Consider the following 10,243-nt stretch of genomic DNA (forward strand, 5'->3'; position numbering starts at 1 on the left):
GCCACTTGGCTAGTATAGAGTTTGTTGCCATCTTATCTAGACATTTCCTTGGGCCTCTTTGGCCCGTGCATTTGATTCACTTTCATGTCTTTGTGGTTGTTATGGTTATTTGGTCTTGCATTGGTCTCTTGATCTAATACTTGATTTTTGTCTGCACTACTACATGTTGCTTGCATTATGAATGTGTTTGATTATCTATTGGTGTGACGCCTCTTGGCTCTGAAGAGAAAAAAATAGGTGCTATCTCTTGATACATTAGGTCTCTCAACCACTATGCCTTTTGGCATTGCATCTCTCGATGTTTTGAGTCGCTCGACCACTATGCCTCTTGGCATTGCATCTCTCGATGTATTGGATCTCTTGACCACTATGCCTCTAGGCATTGCATCTCTCGATGTATTAGGTCTCTTGACCTATACACCTCTTGGTGTTGTGTCCCTTGACGCCTGAGTCTCTTGACCTACATGCCTCATGGCCTTGCATCTCTTGATATGTTGTGTCTCGCGACATGTTGCGCCTCTTGGCCCCTAAATGATGTGGTATTGTGGTGTACTGTGTCTCTTGACATATTTTGCCCCTTGGCATCCTTTAATGTCGTATGACCTATTTTACTCTAAGCATTCCATTAACCGAATAATGTGCACATGCCTCTTACACCATTGTGTCTTGAATAATATAGCTTGCAGTGGTTGATGTCTTTGTTGCATGTCACTTGACATAAGCTAATCACATGTCCAATGATTTGAAGCATGAGGTGTAACAGAATAAGTGTTACACTCTAAATTCCAAATAGAGTGCACATAAGTCAAAATTACGTCTCTCGTCTTGTACGCCTCATGGCGTTGTATCTCTTGATGATTTATGTTTGTGAGTCACTAGACTTATTTGGCCTGAGCATTCCCTTGAATGAAACTTGGTGCTACACTTATAGGATTCACTAGTTGAATGCATTTTGCTATCAAATATACCCTGTGTTTGCATTTGAAATAGGTTACAACCGGCTCTACGCCTTGATTCTATCACTTCAAGCTCCAAGCTTCGACTCCTCAGGCTCTTGCCTTATGATTGACATCGGCTCTATGCCTCGGTTCCATCACGTCAAGCTCCAAGCTTCAACTCGTCAGGCTCTTGCCTCATGACTATAACCGACTCTGCAACTCGGTTCTCTCACCTCCAGCCACTGGCCTTGTGCCCCCCCATATCTCAAAACCGGCATCCGATTGCCTTTAATGGATGGTTAGGATTCCACCCAATTACATCAATTCTTTCCAGCTCATTCTCAAGGATAAGCTATTCTACCGAGCTCCACTTAGTCAAAGTAAGGATGATCAGGAAAAGAAAGCGACTCACCCGCTATGTATTGATCTACCCTAAAATTCTGAAGAGGCTCTCCGCAAAATTTCCCCGGCAGCCCTACGCTCCTTCAGCTACTCTCTGCCAAAATCTTGGCCTAGCCTTGGTACGTCGCACTATGGCTCTTTAAGCCTGGAGGTATGTCTTTTGTCTCTAACCTTCTAAACTTTCTCTTTTTATTGCTCCGAACTACGGTTGGTCTAAATTTCCCTTGTGGAATACGTAGGCAACCTCCCGGCCCGACCATAACTAAAACCTTTTTCAAAAATCCTTGGAATAATGTTGGACCAAATTGCGTTGCTTTTACAGCTTTGACTCTTACTTAAACATGTCTCGTGGTCCGTCTAAGTTCAGTCAAAGAGGGGCATCTGTAGACACCCCAATTTGGCCTAACGATTATTTCAAGTCCCACCTTGGGGACCATCCCGATGATGAATGAATACAGTGATTGCTGATTGACTTCTCGTGAACCTTAGGACTTTTGGTGAATACTTTTAGCCACTTAGAGGATCCGATTTATAGCCAAATAGCCTTTTAGACAAAAATACAGCATCCCAGGAAAATACATCTATCAGCTGTAAGATTGATTCTTCAACCACCAGATCCATTCAGATCCATTCCTCGGCCACCAGATCTATTCTTCGGCCACTAGATCCATTCCTCGGCCGCCGGATCCATTCTTTGTCCACCAAATCCATTCCTCGGCCGCCAAATCCATTCTTCGGCCATCAGATCCATTCCTCGGCCGCCAAATCCATTCCTCGGTCGCTAGATCCATTCCTCGGCCACTAGATCGTCTTTTTCCAGAATTCTGGAATGTTCTGTCAGTTGTTTGATCGACACACCGAAACCCTACCAGCCTTTTTTCGATTCTTTAGGGCTACGAAAACAATTAAAGATCTTGTTACCCTAAACTACCTTATTGATTCACGCCATTTGATTGACCAGAGTAAGTCACCAATTGCCTATATAGGGGTCTTAGGGTTCCGAAATTAACATTCAATTCCTCCATCTCATACCTCCAAGCTCTGCAGAAATCATCTCTCATATTTTCTCTATAAAAGCCCTAAAACTTTGTGACCAGCTGCATCCTGAGTGATCAAACCCCGAAGTACAAACCCTAACCCTAGGATTTTGAGAAGAAGATCAATCAATCACCCACAATCCGAAGCAATCAAGCACTGAGGGATCAAGGTGGTGGTGCCCAGGGGCCAATGGTTTGATTCATCTTCTGTTTTTATACTTTAATCGTAGTGTTTTAATTCTTGATTAACTCTTCGTTCTGGTGTGAGGAAGAACATCGGCTGGGACATCGTTCCCATGGACGATACATTGAACCAGTGAGACTCCACGGCCGCGAGATCCATTCACCGGCCATGGAATCCATTTACTGGGACAGTCCGTTGTTTCTTATTTATTTTGATGCATGTTTTATTTATTGCCCTGGCTCACCATATTAATTGTTTAAAGGCTAAAACCAGTTTACTTGTTTAGAATCAAATAAAGCAAGCATTAATCATATGTTGAATAATTATGGGCCAGTCTCACGACTGGGCAAAGAGGGGTGCCTAACATCTTCCCTTTATTGTACTTTTGGCTCCCGTACCCAGAATCTCTATATGTTTTTCCTAGTTTTCTATAAACTCGGGGGCGACTCTATTTTGATGATAACCGTTATTGTGTGGCGATGTTCCTAGCCATGGGAATATCCATTATCTTTGTTTATGAAGTGGAACCAAACAAACTTGATCAATCTGTATGGCGATGGCTCATTTGGGAGGTGTCTCCACTTACAACTTACCCAATTTGGCCCAAACCCACCCGTTTGACAACCCTACTTATACCCTACGGGTAATTGACGAGTCGGTCTAGAAATTGAGGCGTAATTCCCTCAGTCTCCAACTTTGTTTTGAATTTGTACCAATAAGGATTGTGCACCATAATTTACCAAAAATACCCCCACCATCTCAACCCAAAAATGAAGACATGAATTCTACAGACTCATGACTCATTCCTTCACCCAAACAGACAAAAGCATTCTCTCTCTCATGCCTTCCCCCCACCCCGGTCCTCTCTCTCCCACCTCCACCTCGCCGCCAGGGTACTACTGTGAGGACAATTTGACGACATAAAGAACCTTAATCCCCTCCCACTTTTTTCCATGAAACCACCAATACCGTACCTCCCCCTCCCCCTTATTTTGCTTTGGGGTTCGAATGAACCCTCACTCCGGCGACCACCATTTAGCATCCTCCAGCCTCTGACGAGCATCGACGACCTCTGGTGAAAAGTAGTACGTCTTCGAAGTGCCCTGCTTGACTCTATCGTGTTCGATTCGACTTGTTGGCAATTAAAGACCATCATCGATCACTCTACGGGCTTCAACGACCACTATTGGTCCTCGTTGGAGACTCACCGACCTCTGGCGACCATTATATTTAGTCCAATCAGATTCGATTTGTATTGTGGAGCTCTGATTTGGACACGATTGGTTTGTATTTCTGACACTTGTTTTGGTTTTGGGTGCTTCAATCTATGAAACTCATTACATGGTTGTTGTATAGAATTCCAGTGAAATTCACGAGCTCAAGTTTGTGAAATTCACTAGGGAATTTCACTAGCTGTTTATGATTTTTTTGAAAGGGTTGATTCGTTTTGTTGAGATCAAGTGAAATACACAAATTCTTAAACCAGTGAAATTCACGATTGTATACTAGGTGGTTCTTATGTTGCTCTGAAACAACTAATTGTGTTTTGAGATCAAGTGAAATTCACAAATTTTTCGTGTTTTCATGGATTTTCTTTAAAAAAATTGAAAGTTTCGTTTATTTTCTTACAAAATCAATTCTATTTTCTTTTTGCATCAAACAAATTGTTTTACAAAATCAGTTCTTTCCCTTTCAAGGTCCTTTGCTACTTATTTTGCAGGTATCTAGTGAAAAATTAGTGAAATTTTGAATTAGTGAAAAATTCACGAGTTTGAAAAACTAGTGAAATTTACGAGTTTGAAAGCTAGTGAAATTCACTAGATAAAATCTACACCCAGTGAAATTTGAAAACTAGTGAAATTTGAGAAGTAGTGAAATTTGAAATTAGTAAAATTTGAGAAGTAGAGAATTTCACTAATTTTTCGAAGTAGTAAAATTTCACCTGAAAAAGTCACCGGCCAAAGTGGTCGCTGGTCGGAAGTGGTTGTCGTGTGGAGGTGGGAGGGGGTAATGAAAACCTTGAAAAGATAATAAAGTGTGAAATTATATTTAGTTAAGGGTAAAAGGGTAATCTTCGTATGAGGTTGTCATTAGAGGTAAATAAAAATTGGGTTCATCCTTAATAGGAATTAATTAGGTCTTGGTTTTCTAGACCCATAGGTAATTTGCTGCATACCCAACGTGTCCGCTGAAGGGGAGGGAGACTGCGCGTTGTCCACTTCCATATCTTCTGATTAGGCCAAGCCTTAGCCCTTGCTCCGACCTTTTCCCCAAGTCTCCATAGCTCTCTCGTCATTGCGTCGCTGATTAGAAGTTGTTTGCAGTCAACGATCCCATGTCCTGGGTATGGAAACAATAGTGAATTAGAGTCCCGTATATCAAAAAAATTCAAAAGTCATAACTACACAACTTCCGATTTAACAATAGCATAAGTCAGAAAATTTCATGACCTTTCAGATATTAACAACCAAAAGATATTAATTTTCAGATATTAATAAGAAAAAATTATTGTTTGCACACCAACACAGATCACATTGAAGGTCAAAAATCCCTTCAAAGGTCTAAGTCTATGTGCCACCCATAGGTAGACTTTAGTTGTTATAACGTATCCATCCACAACACCATTAGGGTTGATATTTCATTTGTAGCCTTTGTTTATTCCTAACGTGTCCGGTTCAGATGATATGTAAGGGGCCAGAGCCTAAGGGGGTGTTTGGTGGCCGGATATGTGAAGTGCCCAGATTACATCTCCAGCTTCTCCTCATCTCCGATGTTTGGGAAGGCAAAATCATACCTAGATTTTCTCCCAGATTCGGCGAGATGGGATTACAACGTTGTTCATGCGACCTTGTTGAATGACTCATTTGCCCTTGGCTTTTCTGTTGATTCACACTTGTGGTTATTCTCTGGGTCAAAATGAGAGAGAAGAGAGAAGACAGAGTGGAGGTGAAGGAGTGGTACCCCGCAGAGATCGTTGGCATTAGAGAAGGAGGTTGCTGATCGTTGGCGTCAGAGTAATTAGATCAGGAGTGGGAAAGGACGGTGCGGCCTTGATTGATTTGGGTTTTGGCAAGTAGAGGCTAGAAGAAAGGGTTGGGGGGAGGGAGGGAGGTGGTGGTGGATCTATGGGTGGGGTTTTTGAAAATAAGGAGTGAAGTGGAATCTGTGTATACCTACTAGCGAATGCCCGTTGTGGGCTGCCAGAGCCCAAGAGTCCCCTTTTCGAGGGGCTCCTCTGTGAGTGCTGGCGAATTTATTGAAAATCGAAAGAGTCGCCACCTAGATTTTTTGTAAGAAATGGTTTGTCACCCGAGAAACCTGGAACTTGAAAATGATATTTGATTTTGAAAATGAACCAGAGATTTTGGATTTGGAAGCCAAGTTACAAGAAGGGAAGATTTTTGTTCGGCACCTTTCTCGCCCGATACAAAGATTGGTCTCTACTAAATACTTGTGGGATTTTAAAAAATGCTTATATCTTAACTTTTTTAAACACATAGCAAGTTGAATATGAGGTGTAGGCATGTGCTGAAGTGTAATAACTTCGATTTTTAGTAAATAAAAATTTCGTTGTTTATTCAAATTCTTAAATTTCTCTTGGATGGCTTATTGATTTTCTTGTTAACTCTGTTAATCCGTCATACTTAGATTATATCTCTTGGCTAGTATAGTTAGCTTCTAACCAATTAGTTAGAGAAACCTAACTACCAAACCATTTAGTTACCTTTTAACCATTAACCATTGGACGATAAAAGTTAGGAAAACTTTATCCATTGGACAATAGGATTTCCATTAAAATATCTAAGTTAGATTTGTTAGGTACATATATACAATTATATATAAATATATATATATATATATATATATATATATATATATATATATATCCACATGATTAAAAGGACATGTAGTCTTTCAAGGTCTTATTTAAGTATTCTTTTTATCCATTGGTCAATAACCGTTAGGAAAATTATTACCCCTTGGATAATAGGGTTAATCTTTCCAATAAGTACAAGGGTTATTAAACAATCATTTTCTAGATTTTCCATGGGTTGATATACTAATACCCTAGATTTCCTAAGTACAAAATCTAGTTTTTTAATAGGAGACATGTGCTAAATTGGATTAGTTTAATAGGGAATTTTGATCTTATAATTTTTTATTAGATTTGGAAATCTTCATAGATTGCATGGTACATACTAATATATATATTTGAGTACTTGAACTTATTTATATATATATATATATATATATGTACACATGTATTTAATTGAATTGTTTATTAAGAAAATCTTAGTTTTAAAATCCCATAGTACTCTAAGTACATTATTGTGTATATATATATATATATATGTATATATATATGTATTAGTACTAGAGAGAGAGAGAGGGAGAGAGGAATGCCGAGAGAGAGAGGGGGGGAGAGAGAGAGAGAGAGAGTGAGAGAGAAAGAGAGAGAGAAAGAAATGTACCTTGTCTTGATCTTTCTTGATCTTCTTACATTGTACTTGACTAGAATACAATCCATGGATATACACTTGTTCAAGCAAAATCCATTCACATTGCCCTTGTATGTACAATTGCCAATATTAAACCTTGTACCATCCTCCTTTCCTCCACCAATCTTTCCATAATCCTATTCAAAGTACCAAAAATCTAGCCTTGCATGCCTAGAACTAGGTAGGAGTTGTACAAGCAAGCCATAACCTAACCCATCAAGCTTTCAATCAAGCTTGAAAGGTGAAAGAAATCAAAGATATATATAGAGAGAGAGAGAGGGCCGGCCTTGGAGAGAGAGAGGGAGTTCAATTTTGGCTATAAATAGGACCCTCCTCATGCCATTCAACTCACACCTTCACCTAGCAACTTCTCTCTCTAGAAAAGTTTGTGTTCTTCCTTTGTTCTTGATTCTTCTTCCTTGTTTCTTGAAGTTCTTGAGAGATACCACCAAACCACCTCCAAAAACCACCCCTAGATCTTTAAAGTAGTCTAGTTTAGTTGGCAATGTTGTTTCTAGGAAGAGAAAATCCATCTCTCTTCCTTTCGAAGCAAACCAGAGCCGTTACGCCGCCGATTCGCAAAACCGACGACCTATTCTCAAAACCGACCAACCGCCAAGAAGTAAGGTAGAAACCCTAGTCCACTTACTCTACGTATAGTATAGAATCGTATGTTGAAAAGTAGAAATGTTCGTAAGTTCAAAGCATAATTTTCTTAATCGTTTTTCGTTAAAGTAGATAAGGTTATGACGTTTGAAATGCATGATAGTTAACAAACTTATTTTTGCTAAATGGAAGTTTGAGCATGTTGGAATAATCAACTTTTAACTTCGAATAAACATATGTTGTTTAGAATTTTCCGCAAAGTAAGATAGAATGGTTTTCGAAAGATTGGAATACCATCGCTTGAACGGAAGTATTCGGAATTTGATCTTTAAAAAGGGTTATGAGTATGCTTACGTAAATTGCTTGCATTACTTGTGGTATAATATTGAATTGGATGATCTTGTTAGTTTAGTTCCAAGTGTTCAATGAATGATTTATGATTACATGTGAAGTCCTACCGCGGAGTCAATGCATGAGAACGAGACACAAAAATCGAGAAAGTTAGAAACATGGCACCTAGGGTGTGGTTTATGAAAAGGCGTGTTTTTGAAAAGTGAAATTGTAACGACCCTGAATTTTGGTCAATAAAAATTTCGTTAAATATTTGAATTTTATTTAAATTACTTATTTTCTCTTGAGTAGCTATATGATTTATTGTTAATTTTCCTCGTCGTTAAATTTTGGTCTCGACTAGAAACCCTACTTGGCCAATCGATTTAGATTCCAACCGACTACTTGGAGGAACCGAGCAACCAAACTCACCTAGTTGCTAGATGAACCTTTTGGATCTTTTGAACCTTTGTCTTTACCCATTGGTCCATATTGTTAGGGTAATTTTTGTCCATTGGTTAATAAGTTTTTCATTATTATATTTGACTAAAAGTACATGTAGTCTTTTCAAATCTTATTTTAAGTATAAAAGTACTTGTACTTCTTTTATCTATTGGTCTTTAACCGCAAGGGGAATTATTATCCATTGGGTAATAGCCCTAATCTTCTAACAAGGTACAAGGATTTATTTAAATAATCAAGATTTGGATTCCCATGTACTTTTATGCATTAAACTATTGGGGTATATCTAAACCCTAGATTTCCAAAGTACTTTATTTATTAAACTAGTACTTGTACTCTATTATAAACTAATGGGGAGAATCCTAGCCTTTTTATTTAATTGGGGTACTTAGTACCACACCTATATTTAAATATAGGGCTTTTGTCACATGCTTTAAAGGACTTTGATTATTTTAAATATAAAAAGTTCCCTAGTTACTATCGTCCATTGGACAACAAAAGTTAGGGAATTTATTATCCATTGGGTAATAACCGTTAGGGAAGTTAGTAACCCTTGGGTAATAAAGTCTTTTGACCAAATAAAGTACCGATGTGACAAAAGAACCTTCCAATAAAGTTGATTTGACTAGTCAACCTTTTCAACCCTAGACTAAGAAATTACTTATTTATTACCTTTTATTATTTTGGTTTTATTCTTTGTCCATTGGACAATAAAAGTTAGGGAATTTATTATCCATTGGGTAATAGAATTATTCTTTCAAACTAGTACATGGGATTATTAAACTAGTCTTTTTCCTAAATTGCCCATGTAATGTTGTCCCTTTATTTTATTAAAGTATGTACTTTTGACTTAAGACTTAAGTTTTCCAAAGTACTCTTTTATTTTATATTGGGGTTTCGTACCCAATTGGATTAATTTATTGGGGAGTTGATCTTCCTAGAGTAAATTAGTACACTAGTTTAATTATTTAATGGAACATGTGCCTTATTGGATTTCTTTAATGGGATTTTGGATTTAAAGAATCTTGTTTTTTGTACCTTTCTTATTCTTTCTTGCATTTATATATATATGTGTGTAGTGTACTAGGAGAGAGAGAGAGAGAGAGAGAGAGAGAGAGAGAAAGAGAGAGAGGAGGGAGAGGCCGAGAAAGAGAGAGAGGAGAGAGAAGCCGAGAGAGAGGGAGAGGAGAGAGAGAGAGAGAGAGAGAGCCGAGAGAGGGAGAGAGAGAGAGGAGATTTGATGTGTACCTTTGATCTCCCATTGTACTACCAAATCCTTGGTTGTTTACTCTTCCTAGCCAAGTATAACCACCATTGTCCTCTTTGTACATCTTTCAATTGTTTAAAGCCAAATCTTGTACCATTGTCTCCTTCTTCCCAAACAAATCTCCCATAGTCCAATCCAAGGACTAGCCTAGCCTTGCAAGCTACCTAAAATAGGCCTAAGTCTATTTTGCCTAATGACAACCTATTGTTGGGCCATTATGACAATCCTAGCCTTTATTAGCCTAAGATTTTGACTACAACCTAGACCTAGGTTATAATTACCTAGATTCACCTAAAAAGCCTAAGATCTTACTTGATTCAATAGCCTTACACCTAAAATATGATTGGACAAGGCATGGCTTGACATGTGAGGTGATTTGATGACTTAATGGAGCAAATCCATGGAGGATTTGGAGAGAGAGAGGGAGAGCCCAAGGTTTTGCCTATAAATAGCAAGCCATTCCAAGCATTCAACTCACACCTTCACCTAGCAACTTCTCTCTCTAGAAAAATTGTGTT

The sequence above is a fragment of the Rhododendron vialii genome, chromosome 2a (assembly GCF_030253575.1).
Source record: "Rhododendron vialii isolate Sample 1 chromosome 2a, ASM3025357v1".
Taxonomy (NCBI): Eukaryota; Viridiplantae; Streptophyta; class Magnoliopsida; order Ericales; family Ericaceae; genus Rhododendron; species Rhododendron vialii.